A 24,687-nucleotide genomic window follows, 5' to 3' on the forward strand; every position below is an offset into this window, starting at 1 on the left:
TCAGCACCCACATGGCAGCTCCCAACCACCCACAACCTGGGTAACATGAGCTAAAATACCTTCTGGCCTCTAAGGGCACCAGATGTGCACTGGTGCATATACAGACACACAGGCAAAACACTCATACATATATAATGAAAATAATAATAAAAGAACTGATCAAACAAGAAATCAGAGACTGAATTCTTCCTTCAAATACGTACAACCCTGAGTACAATCCTCAGCAATGTATAAACTGGTATGGTAGGTAGCACACATCTATAATCCCAGCACTGAAAATGTAGAGACAGGAGGACCCCCAGAGTTCACTGTCTGGCCAGTCTTCCACAATGCATGAGCTTCATATACAATGAGACTATGCAATGCCCAAAATTGACCTGTAAGTCCCACCTGGCCAGGAACCAGGTAACTTCCTGGAATGCTAGGAATTGTAGTTCTTGGGAATGACAAAACCTCATGGGAAAGTACAGTGGTCTATAGGTTTGTCCTTTTAAGTCCTTGCAACACTTGGCTCCAGGCCATTCTCAGCTAGGAAATTCTAAAATTTCCCAGCTAGGGAATGGTCCTGACCAAAGTTCAGCACTTGGTCAGTATTTAGTATTTAAATTTGTCCCAAAATGGTGGAGTTAGGTTTTTTGGTGAATGGCAGGATTAACAACTACCTCAAGAAAATATAGTGTGGGACTAGCAAAATGGCTCAGTAGGTAAAGGCTTATGCTACCAAACCTGAGTACTTAAATTTAATCCCAGGAAAACATGGTGGAAGGAAAGGACTCCCATAGGTTGTCGTCTGGTTTCTAAAGGCATGCCATGGCACAAGCCTCCACCCATCCACAAAATAAATAAGTATAAAAAAAAGCAACTGAGGAAGACAGCTGACATTGGCCTCTGGCCTCCACATGCAACTACACAATGCGCATGTGCCCCAGCATGCACACACTCACATAAGAGCTCAGATGTCCCCTGCCCAGAGGGTTCAAGGCCAGCATAAATATGTGAGACCATCCCACAAAACAAAACAGCAAAAACCCTCACCAAACACAGTCATCCCTACACGACAGGAGGCTGATATTTTGTACAAGAATCTTCCAGGGAAAATAGTATATAAATGCAGGGGGGGGGGGAAGGGAAGTTGTAAAAAACATGAAATGAAAAGTAAAATTCAGCTCCCATCACATGATGCTAAACAAGCTGACATTAATATCCTGGTATAGCAGTACTAGGCTTTTCAAAGCTCAATGCCCTATTACTTTTTATAAAGTTGGGCTCTACACACATGCTCTACATAAATCTTCCCTCTTAAACATAAAGGGTGCATGGGACACAGTATAAATGTTTTCTTCCTTGGTTTTTTTTTTACATTCTACAACATTACCCCGGAATTTTTCTGTATCAATTCATATGGCCTTCTTGCTCCTCTACCTCAATAGACCAACGAGACAAACACTGAAAAAGCCTCCTTCCACTCTGAGCAATAACGTTGTTTTGAGCAAACTCCACCACAATGGATCACTCTATACATATATAGTTTTGTGCACTCGGGTACAGGCAGGTCTAGGACGGTCCTAATAAAAACTCTTAGATCAAAATCTTCATCTGTGATGACAAAGTGATTACCCTCCCAAATCCTTGCTTCCCTCAAAAGCAAAGCAGTTGCCAAAGCTGTCAGTCTGATGGGTGGTGGAAATGGCCATCTTGGTGTACTTTGGGCGGTCTATAATTAAGGATCAAAAGTAGGGCTAGGGGTGTGGTTCACTGGTAGAGCAATTGCCTATCCACTTTTGAGACCCTGGGCTGTATCCTAAGTATGAGGGGAAGGAGGAATTTAGCAAGGAGAAGAAATGAAATGTACTTGAGTGTCCTTTCATGTGCTGAGGTGATTTTGTTTTTTAATTAGGTCCTTTGCACAACACAATATCCATTGCAATTTGATCTTCCTTCTTCTCAGTTACTAGAAGCTTTAAAAAATTAAGAGACTTCTTTATTTTACTTTATGAGAGTTTTGCCAGCATGTATCATATGCACCGCATGCCTTGTAGGTCAGAACTAGGGATCAGATCCCCCTGCAACTGCTCTTAACTGCCAAACCATCTATCCCATTCTTGGAAGCTCTTTTTTGGAGCAGTTAGTTCCTTGTAACTATTCATTTTTTATGATTCCATGCATGATATAAGTGTTCTTATGTTTAAAGTCCAGTTTAAGTGGAGCATGTTGACCCACACCTACAATCCCAGCACTTGGGAGGCTGAAGCAGAAGGATCACAAGTTCAAAAGCTTGCATTCCCCTGCCCCACCTCACGAAAAGTGAAAAGTTAAAAACATGTAAACATGAATGCTTTGAGGTAGACTGGCTTAATGTAGCCACAAAAGAGAAGAGCTGAGGTGAGTTTGCGCCTTTCCTCATGTAGGTGGTGTGGGCTCTGGTTTGTAGTTAGGGGGACTTCCTCACAAAGCCTTTGAACATATTTTATGGTGCCATTCCTGAAACTGCTTTAGCTTCTGAAACAGCTTGGATAGAATCCACAGGAACAAAAAAGGTCAGTGTTCCCATTTGGAATATATTAATTACTGTATATATCACAACATCATAATGAAGACTGCTATGCTGTTCAATGAACATATATTAATAACATTTTCATAATTGAAAAGGCCTCCTCTCATATCAAAATTATAAAAAAATGTTCATCTTTCTTTCAATATTTTTAACTTAATTAACTCCTATCAACAAACATGCACACAAACAAACCAGGATCCCACTGTGTAGTCCTGGCTATCCTGAAAATCACTGAGATCGGCCTAACTTAACAAAAACAAACCACTAAATGAATGAATCCAAGACTGAAGGTGCAACTACCTGATAGATTGCATGACTAGCATTGAACTAGCTTGCTCAAGGACCTGGACTTGATCTCTAAAACCAGGAAAAACAGTTTAGCCTTCTGGATTATTCACTGGACCTTTATCCTACACTAATTTACAGAAGGGATCTCTCTGGTCTCCTGACCTGGCTCACTTCCTGTTACTCATCTGAGGTATGGACCCAGCCTACCTACCACCTTCATCTGCAGAGGTCCCTGCTATTCTGGAAGACTTAGCCTCAGAGAATCAACTTGGAACTGCTCTAGAGAATCAGAGAGACTAGGAAGTTTATCACTCTGGTCTCAGCTACTCAAGAATAGTGTGCCTTAACATCTGTTGAGTCTTTCCTTTCTGCTCAAATGTTTTTCTTGATTTTGCATTTTCCCTTACATGTCCTTTTAGGTATTTTAAAAATTGCTTTTAAAAATCTTTTATTCTAACAACCACTCGCTTATACATATGAAACCCACAGATTCCTGTCTACTGGGTTTTCTTGGTTTAGGTTTGTTTTTGAGGGGAGGTCTCACTCTACTGTCCAGCTGGGCTCAGAGCTCATTACAAAGCTCAGACCTGAACCCATGTCAACCCTCCTGCTTTGGCCTGACTGCTGGGATCACAGGCATGCTGAGTAACAATTTTACCTCCTTAATACAGGATGGCATGCCCACCCAGAGATGGTTGCCACTGTCGTCTACGTGATGAAACCACAGGGAGCACAAAGGGCTTATATTGGGGTTGGGGGAGTGGTCTTTCTATCTTACAGATGGGGAAGTGGGAGAAAATGTTAGAGCACATTCTTTACTATTAAGGAAAATTTATTCTTAATTTTCATAGTGATTAGAACCCAAGGCCTTGCACATGATAGGTAATAGCTCTTTTACATATTTGATTTTCAGTTTTTTTATTGTAAAAACATGTAACAAAATGTATGCATTGGGGATTGGTGAGATGGCTCAGCAGGTAAAATTGCTTTCTGCCAAAACTGAAGACCTGAGCTCAACCCCTGGAACTGAAGGAGAGACCTGACTTCTCATAAATCTCTGATCTCTACCCATGCACAAAATAATGTTTTAAAAGTATCATTTTAGGGGTACAGTTAAATTATTAAATGTATTCATTGTTGACCAATCATCACCACTATTCATCTCAATAATTCTTTTCATCTTGTAAAACTGAAACTCTAAGCCCACTAAAACAACAGCTCCCATTTTCTAGTCCCCAGACGCCCACAATCTCCACTCTGTCAGTTTCCATGACTTGAATAATACTGCAAACAAGCCAAATCAGAAATTATGTCTTTTTGTGACTTACTTTTCACTCAGTAGGTCTTCAATAATCAGGCTATAATATTCATTCCTATGTATTTTAATCATGTTTGTGTGTAGTGTGTATGTGTGTGTAGTGTGTGTGTGTGTGTGTGTTCATATGGGTCAGGAGGTGACGTCAGATCTCTTGGAGTTGAAGTTACAGGCAGTTGTGAGCTGCCTGACCTGGATGCCTGGAACCATAGTCAGGTTCATTGCAAGAGCAGTGTAGGCTCTTAACTGCTGAGCCATCATTCTAGTCCCTCTATTCCTTTTTAAGACTAATTAATATTCCATTTCCCACATTTTGCTTATCCTTTCAACATTAAATGGCATGCGCCACCACTGCCGGGCTGTAATGTTTACTTAGCTTTAAAAACAGCTTTACTGCCAGGCAGTGGTGGAGCACGCCTTTAATCCCAGCACTTGGGAGGCAGAGGCAGGCGGATTTCTGAGTTTGAGGCCAGCCTAATCTACAGAGTGAGTTCCAGGACAGCCAAGGCTACACAGAGAAACCCTGTCTTGAAAAAAAAAAAAAAAAGAAAAAAGAAAAAAGAAAGAAAGAAAAAACCCAAAAAACAGCTTTACTGAGACAGAATAATTGACACACTAACTACATAAAGTATATAATCTGCTAAATTTGAACTTAAATTCCACCACCAAAGTAAAGATAACCAAGAGGCCTGTCTGCAGTCCTTTTCCCAGCCCCTCTCTCTCATGCCTCCCTCTCAGCCCCTCCAACTTCGAATGTCTGTGGATCTACTTTCTGTCACTAGAGATGACTTTGAATCTTTTTGTCTTCACACAGCATATTTGAGGATCCATGCTGTTTACCACCTGTTGACCCTGTCAATACTCATTTCTCTCTTTTAAAAACCTAATTTCACCCGCTCGCAATGGGCAAAGAGACACCTTGGTGGTGGTGGTGTTCTTACATCAGTCAGGGGCAGAGCAGATGGCAGTCCTTTGTTCATCCTAGCCTGATGCCTGGCTTGATAGCCAAAGCTGTCTCATGCCTAGGACTCATAAAAATCAAATCAAATAAAGTCAAATCCAGGCAGTGCAGTACATGAGGAAGACATACAAAGATCTGTGGACCGACATGCCACACACAGACCTGCCTTCCAGCTCATAGCACAGGCGGGCCATAGACACGAGCTTGCCACCACCCACACAGCACAGATGGAAGATACTGCCCAGGGGCCCACCAGCTATGTGAGCCACCACAATGTGTGAGTATGTGGTAGTGAGATGAAAGAGAAGTGGAACAGCTTGAGCACTGTGAAGAGAGATGGATCTGGAGACTTAAGGGTAGAGAGGAGTAGCCTTTTATGAGTGGCCAGATCCACCTCCTGAGGCCATGATGAGGTCCCAGTCTGAGCTGACACTGAGGGCCACATATGAGTCTAAGGCTACACAGTGGAAGGAGTCAGTGTCAATGTCCGTGGCTCTATTACCATTAGAGAACATGGGGATGTCCCTGGTTGAGGCAGCTGCTAGGAAACACATGGATGTCCAGAAGCTGTGAATAACTGTCCCTGCCCTCTACTGGATTCAGTGTTCAGGATAGCTGGCCCCATCTCTCATCAGTAGCACTCAGGAGAGCAGGCCCTGTGCCTAGTACAGGCAGCACAGAGGAGCTGGTCTTGGTGAGCCAATCCTGAGGGTATGAGTGTGGGAGATCTAACCCTGACACATGTCTTCCATGGGGTGGCACGGGCACAGAGGTGATGTGCCCCCTACCCGCCTCTTGCCACCACCAGGAGTCAGGAAAGCTGCCCACAGGGTCATGAGCTTGGGAGTTAGCCTTGCATCTTGCCTGGACAACATAGCAGAAATGACCCTAGTGGCAGGGAGTGCATGTGAGCCAGCTTGTAGAGTGAGAGCTTGAGAGAGCTGGTCCCATCACTCATCTGCCATCAGGTGGTGTGTGTTTAGGGATGATGCCTTGACCGTTACCACCTGGGTCACCTGGGTCACCTGGTCACCAGCTGCAGCACCCAGGAGAAGGGGCCCTGCACCTTGCCTGGACAGCATGGAGGGGGTGCAGGTGAGCTGGCTCTGTCATTCCTCTGCCATGAGGTAGCCTGGGCCAGGGGGGAAATGTCCTTTGCCCCCTTGCCCCTTGACGCAGTTGGAAGAAGTGACCCTGGGGTCATGAGAGCAGGCGAGCTGTCCCTGCCTTTCTCTGGCAGGAGCAATCTGCAAAGTGAACCCCGGGCAGCACTGTAGGGCTGGTCCTGGTTGAAGGGAAATGGGTGAGTCAGCCCACAGGATGAGAGCAAAGGAAAGCTGGCCCCATCATTCGTCTGCCATGGGGTGGCATTGGTGCAGAGGTGAGGTCCTCCCCTACTCACCCCTCAGCACCTGTAGCTAGAACTGACCCTGTCTGAAGTCATGAGGGTGGGGAAGCTGGCTCTGTAGCACTTGGAAGAACAGAGCCCTGCACCTTGCCTGGGCAATACCATAGAGCTGCCCTGATGGTAAAGACACAGGGGAGCCAGCTCCAAGGGCGTGAGTGCTGGCTCAGCCCCTCACAGGCTGAAGCACTTGGGGGAGTGGGCCCCACACCTTGACTGGGCAGTACAGTGGAGCTGGCTCTGGTGGTGTGGGTGTGGGTGAACAAACCCCAAGGACATGAAAGCAGGAGAGTGGCCCCTACCAATTACAGCATAGGGTGGCCACAGACTTATTTTTTCTATGCTTTGTTTTTTCTTCTTTTTGTTTGCTTGTGTGTTTTATTTTGGAGGGGAGGTTGCAAGGGTGAAGGTCGGATCTGAGGGGATGGAAAATGAGTGGGACTGGGTGCATGATGTAACTCATGATGTAACTCATGATGTAACTCATGATGTAACTCTCAAAGAATCAGTAAGAAGTTAAAAACCCCTGTTCTTAGAGAAGTTTTAAGTTGACAACAAAGAAGCAAGAGAGATTTCTCATACACTCCTCTCTGTGTATTTGTACAGCATTCTCTGTATTCCCTGTGTCTCCCACAGAGCAGAACGTCTGTCTGCTGAAGAACTTGCATCAATATATTTGTGTCCAGAGTTCATAGTTTAGATGAGAGTTCACATTTGCTATTGTACATTGAGGATCTTTTGTAAACGCATACAATACACATCCAGGATTGCAGAGTAACCATTGTGCTGAGTCAGCACTCGCTCGCGCATGCTCCCCCTTCCAACTCTACTGTGTGGATACACCAAGATCTGGCAGAGAAGAATCACTGGGAGTGTACTTTTTAGCCTGCCTTGATCCATCATATCTCTGCTTCCTGATCTGTTAAGATATGAGGAGCCTCAGCTATACAGTCTTGCCACCATGAACACTGCCAAGAACTTTACCATGCTTTCCCAGCTATGATAAACTGAACTAAACCAAAATACACTTTTATCCTTTGTTGATTCTGCAAAATATTTTGTTATAGTGAGGAGAAAAGTAACTAAGATGTATATCTGGAAGCTCTGCCAATTATGTGCATAAACATTTATTACTGCTATGGCCTCTTCATTAATGGATCTCTCTGTCACTGTGCATTGATCTCTTAAAAATATTATTACAGTTGCTACTAACTTGGGTGCCTATTTAATATAGTTTTGGAGTTTTTGCAGTGTTAGGGAATGTAACTATATTTAGAGGTAGGTCTCTAAAGGGTTAACTGTGCTAAACTGAGATCGATTGGTTTAGCAGTAATCTGCTATGATTAATGTATATAAAAAGAAATTTTGGGGAAAAAATTAAGCCGGTAGGAGTGGCAAACACTTTTGATCATCTTCAAGATCAATGCCAGCCTGGTCTACAGAGTGAGTTCCAGGACACCCAGGCTACAAACAAAAACAAAAAGGGAGAACAGGAAGAAGTGATGGAGGAGGAGGAGCAAAAGAGAAAAAGAAAGAATGAGGGGAAGGCTGGTGAAGTTGGAGCTGGAAGTGGTGGTGCACACCTGTAAACCAGCACTTTGGAGATGGAGCAAAGTCATTTCCTCTATGTAGTAAGCTAAAGGCCAACCTAGATTATATTAATATGCTGTCTTAGTAAACAAAACCAAAACATATATTGAACATATATTGAACAAAAGATCACATGAAGAAAAAGGAAGTTAGAAAACACTGTGCTAACAACTTTACCTTAGAATTCCAGCCTCGATAATTGTGAGAAGATTGTCATTTAAGTCACCCAGTTTGTCATTACTTTGTTTTAACTTGAGCAAATGCACACACCTGGTAATCTTTGATAAAATGGTAGATCTTATGATGTTCAGTGCTGGGTGCTGAATATTGTTATTTTATTGTATGTATGTATGTATGTATGTATGTATGTATGTATGTATGTATTTTTGTGAGACAAGGTCTCCCTATGTAGAAGAGGTTGGCTCAAACATACAAACCCTGCTTCTGCTTCCTCTATATTGGATTACACACACACACCTTTCTTTTCAAGATAAGGCTTCTCTGACTGTCCTGGAACCAACTCTGTAAATCAGGCTGCCTCTGAATTCAGAGATCTGTCTGCTCCTGCCTCGCAAGTGCTGGTATCAAGGGTGTGTGCCACCACTGCCTAGCTTAATTTCTTATACTCTTATCAATACCACTTTGACTTGCTTGAAGACATAGATACAAGGGTCTGATTCTTTTGGGTCTTATTTTTTATGACTAATTGGGAATCTGGAGGAGTGTTCAGTCTAGAGCTATTTACCACCACTGAAATGCAATGCTCTTGAATATTTTACTATATGGTCCATGAATTTGGTCTTGGAGGAAACAGACTAATCCATTTAATCTTTAGAGTATTTAGGTCCTCACATGTTGATCAGCATTCTCCTGAATGCCTACAGACATCCATGGTCTCTCTCTTTGCTCCTTGCCTCTTTTTGGTACTCAATCCAGCAGTCTCTAGACTCTCGGTTCCATAACCATGACCCAAGAGGTCCATTAGGCTCCATGCCTCAGTTTCTCCTTTGCTGTACTGTGGCATGGAAACTCCTCAAAGAAGTCAGGTCTGTAAATCTAATATGTCATTTGTCAGTCATCTCCAGAGATTACTGGCTCTTACTGCTCAGTGCCAGGTATTTTGAAAACATTTTTTCATCTGAGCATAGGAGTATATATCTCCAATCCCAACTCTTGGGAGGTGGAGGATCAGGAGTTCAAGACTTGCCTCACTACATTGTGCTTTTGAAGCCAGGCTGGGTTACGTGAGGCTGTAAAAAACAAAACAGTGCATGTATATTCTCTCTTCTTTTGCTGTAGTGCTGTTTCAGCTACTTCAAGATAAACTCAACCCCATGTGTCTCTAAGTGGGCTGGAGGTAGAACTTTTTTGTTGATTTTGTAAAACAAGGTCTCACTAATTAATTATTCCTGGCTAGCCTCAAGCTGGTGATCTTGTTTCAGCTTTCTACTACTGGGGTTACAAGTGTGCCCCACAAACTCCCAGAGGGGTGGATGTTTCTAGTTATCCTTTAAGTTCATAATTGTTTTACAGCAATACCTGCCATGATGCTAACCTTCATTGTTGACTTGATTTTATTCAGAACTACCTGGGGTTTGAGGCACACCTCTGTGGGAAGCGGCTTGCTCTCACCATTACAAGGTGGTGCTTGGCATAGGCATTGCTTGAGAGAAAAGACAACTCCATATATGGAGTTGTATGCGTTGAGAGGTGTGGTTACCCGATCACCCCACCTCGCATCATTGAGAATAGCCAATCTCCAGTGACTTCATGGCAGCTGCTGATAGGATTAAGGCAATGCTTAAAAGGGGCTGCGGGGAGCTGGGGAGAAAAAGAAAAGAAGAGGAAAAGGGGAGAGAAGAAGCTCCCTGTATAGGGATAGCTGAATAAACCGCTTGAAGAACACGGTTGCCTTGCCTTATTCTGCTGGTCGGACGTAGGTAGCAACACACCTCTTTAGTGTTATCAGAGAAGATAAGCTGAGGAAGAAAGACCTATCCCTCCCGAATATGAGCAGAATCATTTCATGAGCTGGGGGCCAAGACAAAGAGAACTGAGTGTCAATATTCACCTCTCCCGGCTTCCTGTTTGGCAACATGTTAAAGGCAGTTGCCACGTGCTCCTGCCAACACAGTTGCTCCCCATTGTGACAGACTGTATTCTCTGAAACTGTGAGTTAAAATAAATCTTCCCTTAAACTGGTCTGTCAGATATTCAGTCCTACTACTGAATAGGGTAAAAAAGTAACTAAGTACAGGAAACTGGTACCTCTGAGGGGGTCCTGCTGAGATAAACCTAACCTCATAGTTCATAGAACAGTTCATAGTTTGAGAACAGGAATGTGGGAGGAACATGGAAGAATCTGGAGAAACCCTGGTGTTGCAAACATGGTCTAATGAGCTATTCTCAGATTAGACTGCCAACAGAAAAGCAGATAAGGTTTCAGCAGGAAACAAGGATTGATAGAGTCCAAGAATCACCAAAGGAAAACCCCAGATTCAAATTGTATTCAAAGGCAAAGAACAGAAATTACCAGCATGCAGAGGTCAACCATTCATCAAAACAATAACCTGAGGGGCTGATAGGCCTCCTTTTATGCAGGGTTAGGGGGATTTTCCAGAAGGATTAGGTGACCTCTAATATGACTGGTGGGGGAACAGTGACATTAGGACATTTTTGATTGGCTGCTATGTTAGTTCCATTATATTTGGTGAGACCTTGAAGAATTTTGGAAACCAGTTCAGTTCTGGCCTTATCTCTTATAGCTAGCTGTCCAAAGAGCTGACTCAGCTCCAGAATTATCCTCCCTAAGTTAGGGCTGTCATTGATTAAAGGCCCATTGTCAGTGGCTCCTTCTGAGGAGCCCAGTCTGCTTCCCAGGGAATTGAAATTTTTATTACCAACGTTTTTGGACCTCTCAGATTCTATCAAGAATTCTTATTGAGACTATTTGTGTTATATTCTAGCAAAATATTGAGCTGTTCTAAACCCTGAAACTTTGAGAGAGGCTAGAAGGTAATATGGTTTACACAGGTACTTTCAAAACTGTATCCAATCTACAGCAGATCTCTGTCTTTACAGTGAGATTGCATAAGTGGAGCAAAGAGATGTGAAAAACATACAGTTTTGTAAACAGAGGATCTTGAGCAAGTTTTCAAGTTCAGACAAACTAGTTGAACTACTTTGACATTCTGGTTCAATTAAAGAGTAATCACTCTCTGAATTTTGACAATAGAAAAGATACCATGAACCCAAGTTATGGTCCAAAGTGGCTGGGCTATGTCTCAAGCCAGAAGCACAACTTGGAGTCATCTGTGGTGTTAGTTTTGAAGGCATGTAAAATACAAATGTTATAGAATAATGAGGGTTTATGTCAAGGTTCAGGAACATCACGTGGGCCAGGCAATGTGTGGCAAGGTAGGAATCCCTAAGACGACGGAGCTCCTAAGTGGACTGTTTGTAAAGCCGTGAATGTGAAGCCCAAACTGCAGTAGAGACAGACCCCAAGGTGTTGTAGACGCTAGGAATGTGGATTATCACCAAGGGAAGCTGTGTGCACTAAATGGAGCCAGCTCATGACAGACGCCATGTCCGTCACAGGTAGCAGAGCTAGAGGGTCATGGCTACCCAAGCCTGGTGTAAACAAGATAATGGCACCATGAGCCCTAAATACTGAACCTAAAACTTCAAAATTTGGTGTTTTCCCTGATGGACTTTGTCTTGCTCTGGTCTTGTATTTCTTTGCTATGTTTCCTCCCTTTAAGAATGGGAAGGTTTACTCTGTGCCATTATACATTGGATGTATATAACATTTAAAAATTTTTTACAGTGGCTCAAGTTAAGGGAATGCTTTGAGTCAAAGCATCAATTCAAAGAGGAGACTTTGAACTTAACCTTCTGAATAATGTTTGAAGGTACTCTGAAAATTAGATAAATGGCATTTTGTATTATGAGACAGACAGGAGTAGGATTTTCTTTGGGGGGAATGAGTGGGAATGTGAAGGGAGGGGATAAAGTATTATAGATTCAAGTAATGTGTTTGAAAATTGACAAAAAGTAGACTTGTGATGATTAACCTTCAATGTCATAGTTAGGACCTCCAAGGAGATCGAAGCATATACCTCAGAGTATCTGTGAGAATGTTTCAGAGAAAATTAACTGAGAAAGAAAGACCTGAGTTAGGGTCTATGCTTTGGGCCAGGGGCTTGGATGAAATCTATACATAAAACAGCTACCACATTAGCTATGAGCAGCTTCACCCACCATGCCTTTCCTGCCATAGTAGATCACATCCTCTTCAGACTATGAGCCAAAATAAACCCCTTTCCTCAAGTTGTCCTGTCTGATGTTCTCCTACAGCAATGAGGAAAGTAACTATCATCCCGTTACTATAATCACCAAAACAGTTGAAGTGTTTTGGATTTGATCTTATTACAACATATTTGCTTAGAAGGAACAAAGGAATAACGCCATTAATAATGATTAATTTCCCCAACACTAGTAGATGGATTAAATATTTCTTGTTTTTTAGGAGGAAATCTTAACCTTCAAAACCTTATTCTAACACAGTTGGTACTAGAAGCAACTGTACTGCACAGCTGTAAACTTCAAGGCCTTAATGAAACATGCAACAACATCATCTAATGTCTCTTTGTTTTTAAAGAAGAAAACAAAAACCATGGGAATTGTGTTGGCAGAGTTGAACAGCTGAGTATCCCACTGTGGGAAGGTCTGGTTTTGTGTGTATGTTGGGAGAAGGAAGTCAGGGCAGGGTTCTGGAAATAACAAAAAAATGTTTACCACAGAGGTGGAGCTCATTTTCAAGGCTCATTTATGGCCATATTTACTACTTTCCCCCCATAGTACTTCAGCATAGTGTTGAAATTTACCTTGGCAATTTTTTTTTAATTTTTTTTAAGGTTTTTCGAGACAGGGTTTCTCTGTGTAGCCTTGGCTGTCCTGGAACTCACTCTGTAAACCAGGCTGGCCTCGAACTCAGAAGTCCACCTGCCTCTGCCTCCCAAGTGCTGGGATTAAAGGTGTGCGCCACCACTGCACGGTTTACCTTGGCATTTACATGCTGCCTTTTAGCTATGTATGTTTCCCCTTCACAAGACTATAAACTCCATACAGACTGGGATGTCCCCGACTCTTGTGCCCGGTTTTAGTTGTATTACCTAGCTTTCAAGAAAAGCTAAGTGAAAGGTATTTGTTAAATGAATAAAAGAAGATACAAATCCTATTTCTAATATGCACCACACGGTTAAAACTTCAGAGGAGAATTTCACTTCCCTGTTATCTGTGTCATCGATTTCCACTATGGGATCTGTATTACTCTGAATCAGACACAAAGTACAGGAGCTGAGTGGGAGAGTGATGGCCCCTGAGACTCTCTTTCACCATAGTGACTGCATCTCCTGGGTAACTGCACACCTAGAGATCCTTCCCTGGATTGCTACAGGATTCCCTATAGAATCTCCTTTTTCTCTTGAGGCCTTGGGGAGACACTGACAAGCTTCCATATGGCCCACACCAGTTTGACAGTCTCTTCCTTCTGGAGCCTTAAGCTAGATATTAAGTGTTCTACAATGGTGATCTTTGTCCTGGTGTCCCTGAACTGTTTCTAGACTGCTCTTTTGGGTCAGTGATGCTCTTTGCATTAAATTACTTGAATGAAGTGAAAAGCCAAAAGATGGAATATTTTTTAACATAATCAGTACATTTAAAAAAAGTTACAATAAATGGGTCTTTAAGAAAGGATGAAATGGGGGGGGGTACATCTTTAATCCCAGCACTCCAGAGGCAGAAGCAGGAAGATCTCTGTGAGTTTGAGGCCAGCCTGGTCTACTAAGCAAGCATCAGTACAGTCAAGGCTACACAGAAAAATCCCTGTCAAAAAAAAAAAAAAAAAAAAAAAAAAAAGATAAAATAACTGTACATGGTGGTACATACCTTGATCCCAGCATTTGGGAAGTACAGTCAAGAGGATTAGGAATTTAAAGCCATCCTTGGCTACCTAAGATCCTGTCTCAGAAATAGAAAAAAAAAAAAAAAAAGACCATCAGGAAATAAAGCATAATGATGAATGAATACCTGTTGAAATCCCAGCACTCAGGAAGTTGAGACAGAAAGAAGGCAAATTTAAGGTCAGCTTGGACTATTCATGAAGGATTCTGAAAGAAGATGAATGTGAAAGAAGATGAATGTGAGGGCAGACAGATTGTCTCCAGTCACTCTTGCATTCTCTCTAGGCCATGGGCACTGATCAAAACTTTTTAGGGTAAAAGCGGACGTCTGCCACCCATAAAAGCTGAAAAACAACAGATTCCCTAGGGAAAAGAATTCTCTACCTGCATCACTAGTTGCTTGCACCAAACCTGGCAAAGCACACTGACTGATGAATACACTAATTTATAGATACCTGACACTGATGTTACTTTCGGTGGAGCTATATAGATATTCCAGGATTGAAATGGCACAGGTCAAGGATGAAAGGGCATAATGTATCTTACTGCACACATTATTAAAAGCAATGGAAATCAACAGCTTGATCTTTTCCAGGGACCTCTCAGTCACTGCATCAAAATAACTGGTATCAACTCTACATTCCTACTTTTCCATTTTACGAGTAGCCAATCAATATATCCAAATCTTGTGTGGAGATTCCATTAGTCTCATAACAACTAAAGACAATTAACATTTTTCTTCACTTTAAAGTGTAAGATCCCTTCTTCTATTTCAAGAACAAATGGCACATTCCTTTAATCCCAACACTCATGAGGCAGAGGTAGGCAGATCTTGAGGCCAGCCTGGTCAACAGATCAAATTCCAGGACAGCTAAGGCAACATCGAGAAACCCTGTCTCATAAAACAAACAATGATCACTCCTGACTCTGCTTATATCCCTCCACTGGCAGTCCCTCTGTGTCTTCTTTTCTTTCTTTCTTTCTTTTTTTTTTTTTACAGCACTGAGCATAAAACCCAAGGCCTTGAACATGCTAAACCAAGTGCTCCTAAGACCATACCCCAGCCCTCTACCTTCATCTTGGCAAACGGACTGAAGGAGTAGCTTAAAGATCGAGGGAGCAGCTTTATAATAAAAGTGATAGGCTCTGGCATGTGATCTCTTGCTTAAAACTACTCCACTTTCTGCTTTGTTTTTCTCCGTATGATGCCTTCTACTATGTAATAACACAGCATAAAGGCCCTTACCAGATGTGACCCCTCAGAATTCCCATAGTCTACAACTGTGGGCCGAATAAGCTCCTATTGTTTATAATCTTCCCCCTCTGTGTTCTTCTGTCATTGCTGTAAAAACAGACTAAGAGGCTGGAGAAATGGCAAAGTGGTTCAGGCACAACAACCTGAGCCTGTAAGCTAGCATTCTATGTGAGTAGACATAACACGCAGGATGTGAGCCTCATGGTGTCTGGAAACCCCAGAACCAATTGGGGCAGACCCAGGAGGACTACACTAAGGGCTTGCTGGCTGAAAAAAGAAAGCTATGTGTCGGGGAGAGGCTGCCTCAAAGGAGCAAGGTGGAAAATGGCAGAGGAGGGCACTCACAGCCTCCTCTAGCCTCCACACATACACAAGAAAATATGGAAGAAGGGTTAGAGACTGGTAACGGCATAAGTTGAAATAATTTGGAGAAAGTTACAAACAGCCTATGCTTTCATGAACAAAGCATTAGAGATGATTCTGATGAGGGCTCAGAAAAAAGAGCTTCAGCAGCAAAGTAAAGAATTCATCCTTTGTGCTTAAGTGTTTGTGAGGTTCAGACAGTGTTCAATTTCCTTTCTCCTGCTGTCTTTACATGTTCTAGCCAAAAGCAACTTAGGGGAGGACAGAAGGGTTTTTGTTTGGTTTGGTTTGGTTTTTTGAGTCAGGGTTTTGCTGTGCAATAGCCCGGGCTGTCCTGGACTAGATTTGCAGACCATGCTGGCCTCAGATCACAGAGATCTGCCTGCCTCTATCTACCGAATGCTGGGATTAAAGGCATGCACCACCCTACCCAACTGGAGAGGACAGAGTTTATCTGTCATTGAGAAAAGTCAAGGCAGGAGCTCAAGCAGGATCTGGGAAAGCCCTCATTTAAGAGTCACTCTTGCCGGGCGGTGGTGGCGCACGCCTTTAATCCCAGCACTTGGGAGGCAGAGGCAGGCGGATTTCTGAGTTCTAGGCCAGCCTGGTCTACAGAGTGAGTTCCAGGACAGCCAGGGCTACACAGAGAAACCCTGTCTTGAAAAACCAAAAAAAAAAAAAAAGTTTAACAGTCAATTCAAAAACAGTCAAAGGTAACCAGGGCAGACAGAAACGAGGAACCACACTGGAAATCAGAATAAAGGCCATCCTTTGTGGAACTGTATTAGAAATCAGAGTAAAGGTCATGCTTGTGAGATCTCAGGCAAAAACGAGGAACTATATTTGAAATCAGAGCAAAGGTTACCCTTGTTTATGGAGCTCTAGAGACTTTAGCTTAATTGTGCCCATGCCTTGAGCATTGCAACAAGCAAAATTCAAGAGCTGGAAGACATTGCTCTCTATACCTTGATTTTAAAGGAAGCTGTCAACAACCGAGGAGGCTAGATGTCATAAGGCAGAGCCATCACACAGATACCACTAGGGCAATGCTTAGTAAAGCTGTAAGAGTGGAGACACCTGCAAGATCCCAGAACCATACCAGTGAGACTCCAACTCCTGACTGCTGGTAAGCCCAAGGAAGCTACGGAGGCAGGCATGCTGGAGACCTAAAAACCCAAGCACACATGAACACACTGTTATTGTCCTACAGTGTCCAGGATATAGGATACAGTATTAAAGAACACTACTTTTTTTTTTTTTTTTTTTTTTGGTTTTTCGAGACAGGGTTTCTCTGTGTAGCCCTGGCTGTCCTGGAACTCACTCTGTAGACCAGGCTGGCCTCGAACTCAGAAATCCGCCTGCCTCTGCCTCCCAAGTGCTGGGATTAAAGGCGTGGGCCACCACCTGACAAAGAACACCATTCTTTACCCTTTGGATGAACACTATTTTCTCTGATGAGCTTTGGACTTACTAGGGACCAGCTACTTCTTTCTTCTTCTTGCCTACCTCTCACCTTGGAATGCCTGCCCTATCACTGTATTTTGAAAGTTAAGGCTCACAGCAGGCCTCAGGATGAATTGTGCTTAGAATGTCATTAATATCTGATTCAGATAAGACTCTGAACTTAGGACATTTGAGTTGATACTGTACTGTGACTTCTTTCAGATCTGTGAGACTATTATAATGAAATGCTATGGTTTGAATTCTTCCAAAATACATAATGACCAAAAAAAAAAAAAAAAAAAAAAAAAAAAAAAAAAAAAAAAAAAAAAAAAAAAAAAAAAAAAAAAAAAAGAAAAGAAAAGAAAAAGGTTTGGCTAAAACATCTGGGCACACATGATCCTTCTTTCTTTCCTTAGTATCCCCAGAAGCATACACTACCATACCCAGCACACACTGAAACTTAATTACAACTGAGTACAACTGAGAGGATAGAATGGTTAAGAGATTGATAAGACTGGGTTGGAGAGATGGCTCAGTGGTTAACAGCACTGACTACTCTTCCAGAGGTCCTGAGTTCAATCCCCAGAAACCACATGGTGGCTCACAACCATCCGTAATGGGATCCAATGCCCTCATCTGGTATATCTGAAGACAGCTGCAATGTACTCATCCTCATAAAATACATAAATAAAATCTTTAAAAAAGAGAGATGAAACTGAATTAGGGCTTGCTACATGGTCAAATGTTCTCCTGTACTTGCTTTGTTTTCTCTAGAACACTCTTTCTCCATGTGATCCCTTCTACTGTGTTAAGCTGTAGCACCAAGGCCCTCCTCAAGGCAGCCCTTTGATGCTGGACTTTCAGCACTCCAAAACTGTAAATCAAAAAACTAGCCAGGCGGTAGTGGCATACACCTTTGATCCCAGTGCTCAGGAGGCAGAGGCAGGCAGATCTCTGTGAGTTCAAGGCTAGCCTGGTCTACAGAACAAGTTCTAGGACAATCAGGGCTACACAGTAAAATCCTGTCTCAAAAAAACAAACAAAACCCCACTTTTCCAGTCTGTAGTATTGTTACAGCAGCAGCAAGACAACTACGACAGTTCCCTTCTCAGCACACAGTAGTTGGTTCTAGTCTTCCAGTTACTCAGAAAAGACTCCTTTCTCTCCATACTCTTCCATTCAAGCAATCAGTAAATCCTGATAATGCCTCCTTGAATTCCACATTTTTCTTTCCATCTCCAAGGCTACTTCCCCAGCCCAAACTTAACAATGTCTCTTTCTTACCTGATGACAACACTCATAGCCTCATTATCTTCAGTTTCTTCTTGTCATAGACAATATCTCTCTCTCTCTCTCTCTCTCTCTCTCTCTCTCTCTCTCTCTCCCTCCCTCCCTCCCTCCCTCCCTCCCTTCCTTCCTTCCTTCCTCCCTACATAGATGCTTTCATCGAGTGCGACACTGACAAAAAGGCTTCTTTCTTGTTTAGACTTGTCAACAGCTGGTCAGTCTAGTCTCCCTCCCGCCCTCCCTCCACCCTCCCTCCACCCCCACCCCCTCTCTCTAAGGTTTCTCTGTGTAGCCCTGGCTGTTCTGCTGGTCACTATATAGACCAGGTTAGCCTCAAACACACAGAGATCTGCCTGCCTCTGCCTCCCAAGAGCTGGGTTAAAGGTGTGTGTTACTACTGCCCAGCCACAACTGGTCTCCTACTGGCTCTACAACTCTCCCGAGTACCCAGAGCACCTGACATATTTCTCTTCCTTTGTCTCCTGTCTCTCCATAGGAAGGTAAGCTGCAGCCTTAAAGTGTTATCACACCTAACAGATATTCAAACTGTTAAAAGAATGGCTCAGGCCTGTTAGGATGGCTCACAGGGTAAGGGCACTGCCAAGCTTTGCAACCTAAGTTCAATCCCTGGGATAGGAGAAAGCTGACACCTAAAAAAATTGTCCTCTGGCCTTACGTGTAACACACACACACACACACACACACACACACAGAGAGAGCTGGAGGAAAGGAGTAAGGTAAAAATGGCTTAAAAACATGTTGGATGACCTACCAATATAGTTAGAAATCCCCTAATGTCAACATACACAGGGCTGGCCAGATAGCTCATGGGTAAAGATGCTTGCTGCCAAAGCTCAAGGAGCTGAGTTTGATCTCTGGGACTCATACAGTGAAAGAAGAGAACTGATTTTGACAAGTTATAGTCTGACCTCTACATCATATGTGAGTGCTGCCCCACACACACTCAAAATAAAAACCACAAGTAAATATATGTAATAAAAAACACACGCTCACCAAGTAGGATATACTAAATGCACAACTATGAAGTGTTACATTATAATCTGGGGGCAGGAGTGGGAAGGAGTAATGACTTCTTGACACAAGCTAACAGCTTTCTCAGTTCCTTTAGCTTATGACATTAGTAATAACAACAGGGATGGTTGCACCAGAAGATGCTACCAGCTGATGCTCAACAGGTGCCAGGAATTTTCCACACACCTGGGCCTCATGACAATCCAGCTGGGAGGCATTCTTATCCCACATTCCAGATGAAAGTAGTTCATGCCAAGCCACAGATTCTGAAAAGACTCACTTGAGACTCAGGTCACTATGCAGCATCCTATACAATACGGAATTTAGTACAAGGGAAACTAAACCCAGACGGCAGTTCATCTAGATAAAGGCCATTTTAGTCCTAGCACTCTGGCTACCATCTTCCATATGTTGGTTGGTCCCTCTGTCCACCCACGAGATAAAACAGGATAAGTGATTGATTTGCTGTGCTGACAGGTCCCCTCACAAAGCCACTGAAACCTAAGTTTTATGGTACCAACTGCGGACAGACAGCACTGACCTGAAGCTTGTCATGGTTGTGGCATTAAACATTCTTTCTGCATATTTTACTTGAAATGCAAGTATTCTCTTGAGAGCAGTAGCAGGAATCTCGAACTGGATTCTACTTTTATAAGCACAGACCTGATAAAGTAACTATTTTCCATAACTTTTTTTTTAAATATTAAAAATATTAGTGTGAGCCGGGCAGTGGTGGCGCACACTTTTAATCCCAGCACGTGGGAGGCAGAGGCAGGTGGATTTCTGAGTTCAAGGCCAGCCTGGTCTACAAAGTGAGTTCCAGGACAGCCAGGGCTACACAGAGAAACCCTGTCTCGAAAAACCAAAAAAATAAAAAAATAAAAAAAATTAGTGTGCGTCCTTTGTAGCTTCCTCACCTTCTGCCTATACATGGGCTTCAGGGATCAAACTCGGGTCAGCAGACTTGTGCAACAAGCATCTTTACCCACTGACCCACTTGCTGCTATCCTACCCAGTTGTAGCCACAAGCTTTTCCATCCAACCTCTTTGTTCCCGGAAATAACAACTCTGAGACTTAATTATGAAGAAATCCCTAGGCCATAAGCTTTGAATCGTTCCCTGACTAGATCGTACTTTATATAACCTGTTTATTCTAGTCTCTGTGTGCCACATGACTGGTTACCTCTCCTCAGTTTCATGCATCTGTCTCCTAAGAGTTTGGGGCAAATCTCCCTGCTCTTGACTCTTTCCAGAATCCTAACTCTCTGCCAGATGTCCCATCTACTCTTTACTGTATCAGCTAATAGCTTCTTAATAATAGCTTCTTATTGACAGGTGACACTTCCACACAGTACACAAGAGATTCTCTCTACACCCAGGCACTTTTAAATATCAAAACTTCCACGATTCTTTCTATAAGGTGGCCTCCCTGAACAGGTCAAGAGCTTTCAGTCTTCCCAAAGACATCTCCCACAATGTAGACCTGTCTGCCAGAGTCACCACAGAAAGCTGCCTTGGGAAGGAATAGTGATTGCAGGCTAAAAGGAACTTTGAGTCAAACAGAAATATAGAAAACACAGTCCAAATAAAATCTGGAATCAGGCTTTAGAGCAACCATGACAGGTAAGGCATAATGGGAAAAGGCTGACCCAGTGGGGGCCCAGGTGAAGTACAACAGACAAAGCCAACATGCTGCAATGTAATCACTGGAGCCAAGTCTGTTACTTTAGGTGCAGTAGTAGAAAAGAGATAAAGACCAGCTGTGAACTTCCACTCATTTTAGTCTGTAGGTTAAGGGTGAGGAGACACACACAGGAATGCATGGCATGTGAGCTACAGGTTATACCTTGGAAAGGCTAAAGGAGAAGAACATGGACCCTGACCTCGGCCTCCTGTCTTTCTGGATAGATAACATCAGCGGCATCTTGGATGGGTGCCCTTCTCTGGATCAAGAAAAAATGGGAGGTGTTGACTGTGTTCCTTGGTATTTACATGACTAGAAAACCTTTCATGTAGCTCACTGGTATCTGTCAATCCCTACATCTGGTCGAAAGGCTGGGAGAAGAAAGACCACCCCTGTACATTTAATGTGTGTCTTCTCAAGGTCCAAGTTAGACCACTTGTACCTTCTATGTACTGTCAAGAATTCCAAGTTTACAAAACAAAAAAAAAAAGAAAGAAACTCCTACAAAATCCTTCATCTGTCCATCTTTGCTCACCAAACAAAGCAAGTTATTATCATTCCTCTTCCCAGAGAGTAGGGTTCCTATATTAATTCTATCAATATTTACCTTTAAAAATCACCCTTTGGCCCACCCAGAACTTAAAACAAACAAAATGGGGGCTTTTGATTGTGAAATTCTTTCCATCTAAATTAGCTACAGTGCCTTTTTTGTTTTTAAGTTGATTAAACCACATACAAAAAAACAACTCACACAAATGGCACTTAAAAATCCAGCTACCATTTAAGAAAAAATACCACCAGCAACAAACTCCTTAGCAAAAGAACGAACATTACACTTAATGGCAAAAACAAACAAACACAAACCATCAAAAAAACACTATCAGTAAAGTCATGAACTTGCCCAGTATCAGCTATAGTACTTAATTGTAATAAAGTCATGAACTAGTTAGTCAAGGTACCCAGTGTCACTCATAGTCCTTGGCTGTCAGTAAAGTCATAGACCAGTCAAAGATGTCCAGAATCACTGATAGTACTTGGCTCTCTGTCGGGATATACCATGAATTAGAAAAGAGAACAAAACAAGTGACAGAAAAAATTGAAGACAAGGGACAAAATTCTTATTACTTGCAGTTGTCATCACAGAATACTTAGAAGACCAAAGAGAATCAACTGTAAAAACCATGAGAAATAATGTTACTAGTTATGAGCTAAAACAATAACACATGCTATGATAAAGAATCCTATTTTCAACAACAACAACAACAAAAAAAAAACCAATTAGGATAAAAATGCAAAGGATAGTAGCCAGCACGCTGGCTCATCCAGTAAAAGAGTTGGAGAACTGAGTTTGACCCCAGAACCTACACAAAGGTAGAAGAGAAAACAAATTCCTCGAAATTGTCCTCTGACCTTTACATGACACATGCACTTCCACACAGAAATCATACATACCCAAAATAACAATCAAAGAAGTGTGCAGAAGTTTTCTAAAGGAAGTACATAGAGAGTGAAGACAAAGAAAAACAATTTCAAGATAAAGTAATCCGTAAGACATTTCTGAGAGTTTAGGGAATGTGTGTGCTGACTGGATATTATACATAGCTGACATTTACGATACTACCCCTATTACATTGTTTCAAATCATTTCTTTTTGTTCAAGTAATTCTAAAGTACTTATAAACAAAATTTGCTTAAAAATAGTCTAGTCCCCGACCCTGAAAAAAAAAAATGGCGAGAAGAGGAATGATTCAAGGCTGCTAGAGGATGGCCTTGCCCCACAGCAACAAGAGGGGAGGCCCTTGGTCCCTGGGAGGTTTGATGCCCCAGAGTAGAGGGATGCTGGAACTGTGGGGCTGGAGAGTGTGGGTGGGGGAGCACTCTCATACAGGCAAAAGGGAGGGGGGAAGGCAGATGTGGGCTGGGATGGGGGTGGAGGGGTAACCAGGAAGTGGAATGTCATAAGATGGGGGCTGGGTAGAGAGGGTAACTGGAAAGTGGGATATCATCTGATATGTAAACGAATGGAATGATTAATAAAAATTAAAAAATAAAAAGACTGCTAAACAGTGACAACTTAAAAGTGTGTGACAGATAGAGGACCATCCTAAGATTTCACTTTCATGCAGGTACAATTATCCAAAAAGAAGAGTTAAAAGAAATAGAGAAGGTCAAAATGCGGTGATCTCAAGAGCAGGCAACTCACACAGATGGAGGCACAAATTAGAGTATGTATTAATTCTTCAGTGCATACTCCAGCTTTACCTGTCAGTTATCAACACACCCTCCGGCCCAGCAATTCCACTTCTAGGAATTTATTCTGTAGATATTCACTTATTCAACAGGCTTATCTAGCTAGCTAGCTAGCCAGCCACCATTTGGCATGCCCTGGAATGCAGACGTGTAGAGTGTAGTACTCTCATTGCATTTCCATTCTTGTCGGGGAGGAGACAGGTAAAGCAACTCAACAAATGCACTCCTAGCATTACAATGTCAGGTAAGTAATAAGGTACACAGGGCTGGGCTGGCCAGAGTGAAGCACTGGGGGAATGTCTCGTAGAGGCAACGAGGGGAAAACAACTACGGAGTAATGGTCCAATCTGGCCTTCCTTCATTATGCTTTATTCCCCTAAAGCCTCTGTTCATTCAGAGGATGTGGGCACCACTTGAATGCTTCTCTTTGTCCCACAATATTAATCAGGTCCTTTTAATACAAGGAAGGTGTCAGAGCAGTATTCCTGCTGCCCTCCCAAACATGACTGTGCATAGCAATTCGATTTTTTTCAATGAAAGAATTTCTAAGTTATCTAAGCTATATGCAAAGCATATGAAAAAAAAGTATAATTGAATTATCAAGGGTTTTTAATACAGGTAAAGTTTTCTTAAGAGAAAGTAAAGAGTGCATAAGTCTTTCAAGAGATTAATCACCTGCTAGTTAATTTTTAATTACATGTTATACATTTATTTTGTGTGCATGTATATGAGGTGGACTGCAGGGAGGTCAAAAGCCAGCTTATGGGAGACAGTTCTCTCCTTCCACTATTAAGTCACAAGGATGGATCTCAGGTCATTAGGCCTGATGGCAGGAGCCTCTACCAGCTGGGAAATCTTACCCACCCTCTGGTAGTTAACTTTATCCACAAACAACCAGTTCTGACCCTTCTTCGAGATTGAGAATCACTGACTTAAAGAGATCTCTGCAGTTTAAGTTCATGATCTTTTAAGCACAGAGCTTCAAGCTCTGATTTTCTTTCTTGGGTCAATGTTTAACATATAAAACAATCGATCAGCTGATGCAAAAAGAAATGACTGCTACGATTCCCGTCTTAGTAATATTGCAAACTAACATCTCTGATCATAAACTATCAATATTAAGGTTTCAAAACTGCTAACAAAGATAATAGTCTACAAATTGTCAAATTAAGAAACCAGCATAGAGGGAAAGAAACCTATCCTTATGAACCATGCTATTTCAATTTTGAAATCAGCTTTACATAACTGTCTCTTCTCCGTCCTAAAAGGTGGATGCAAACCTAACTAACCGATC

General features: G+C 42.4%; 1 protein-coding gene and 1 non-coding gene across 4 annotated transcripts in view; one reads left to right on the forward strand and one right to left on the reverse strand.

Moving 5' to 3' along the window:
- The window catches only part of Abhd12 (abhydrolase domain containing 12, lysophospholipase), a 68,140-nt gene that overhangs the window by 42,313 nt on the left and 1,140 nt on the right, over window positions 1–24,687 (reverse strand). The window lies entirely within an intron of this gene.
- LOC117704748 (small nucleolar RNA SNORA48) lies at window positions 5,049–5,192 on the forward strand. The gene has a single exon (XR_004606282.1). It is a non-coding gene; the product is annotated as a small nucleolar RNA SNORA48 (small nucleolar RNA).

This window comes from Arvicanthis niloticus, chromosome 2 (assembly GCF_011762505.2).
Source record: "Arvicanthis niloticus isolate mArvNil1 chromosome 2, mArvNil1.pat.X, whole genome shotgun sequence".
Taxonomy (NCBI): Eukaryota; Metazoa; Chordata; class Mammalia; order Rodentia; family Muridae; genus Arvicanthis; species Arvicanthis niloticus.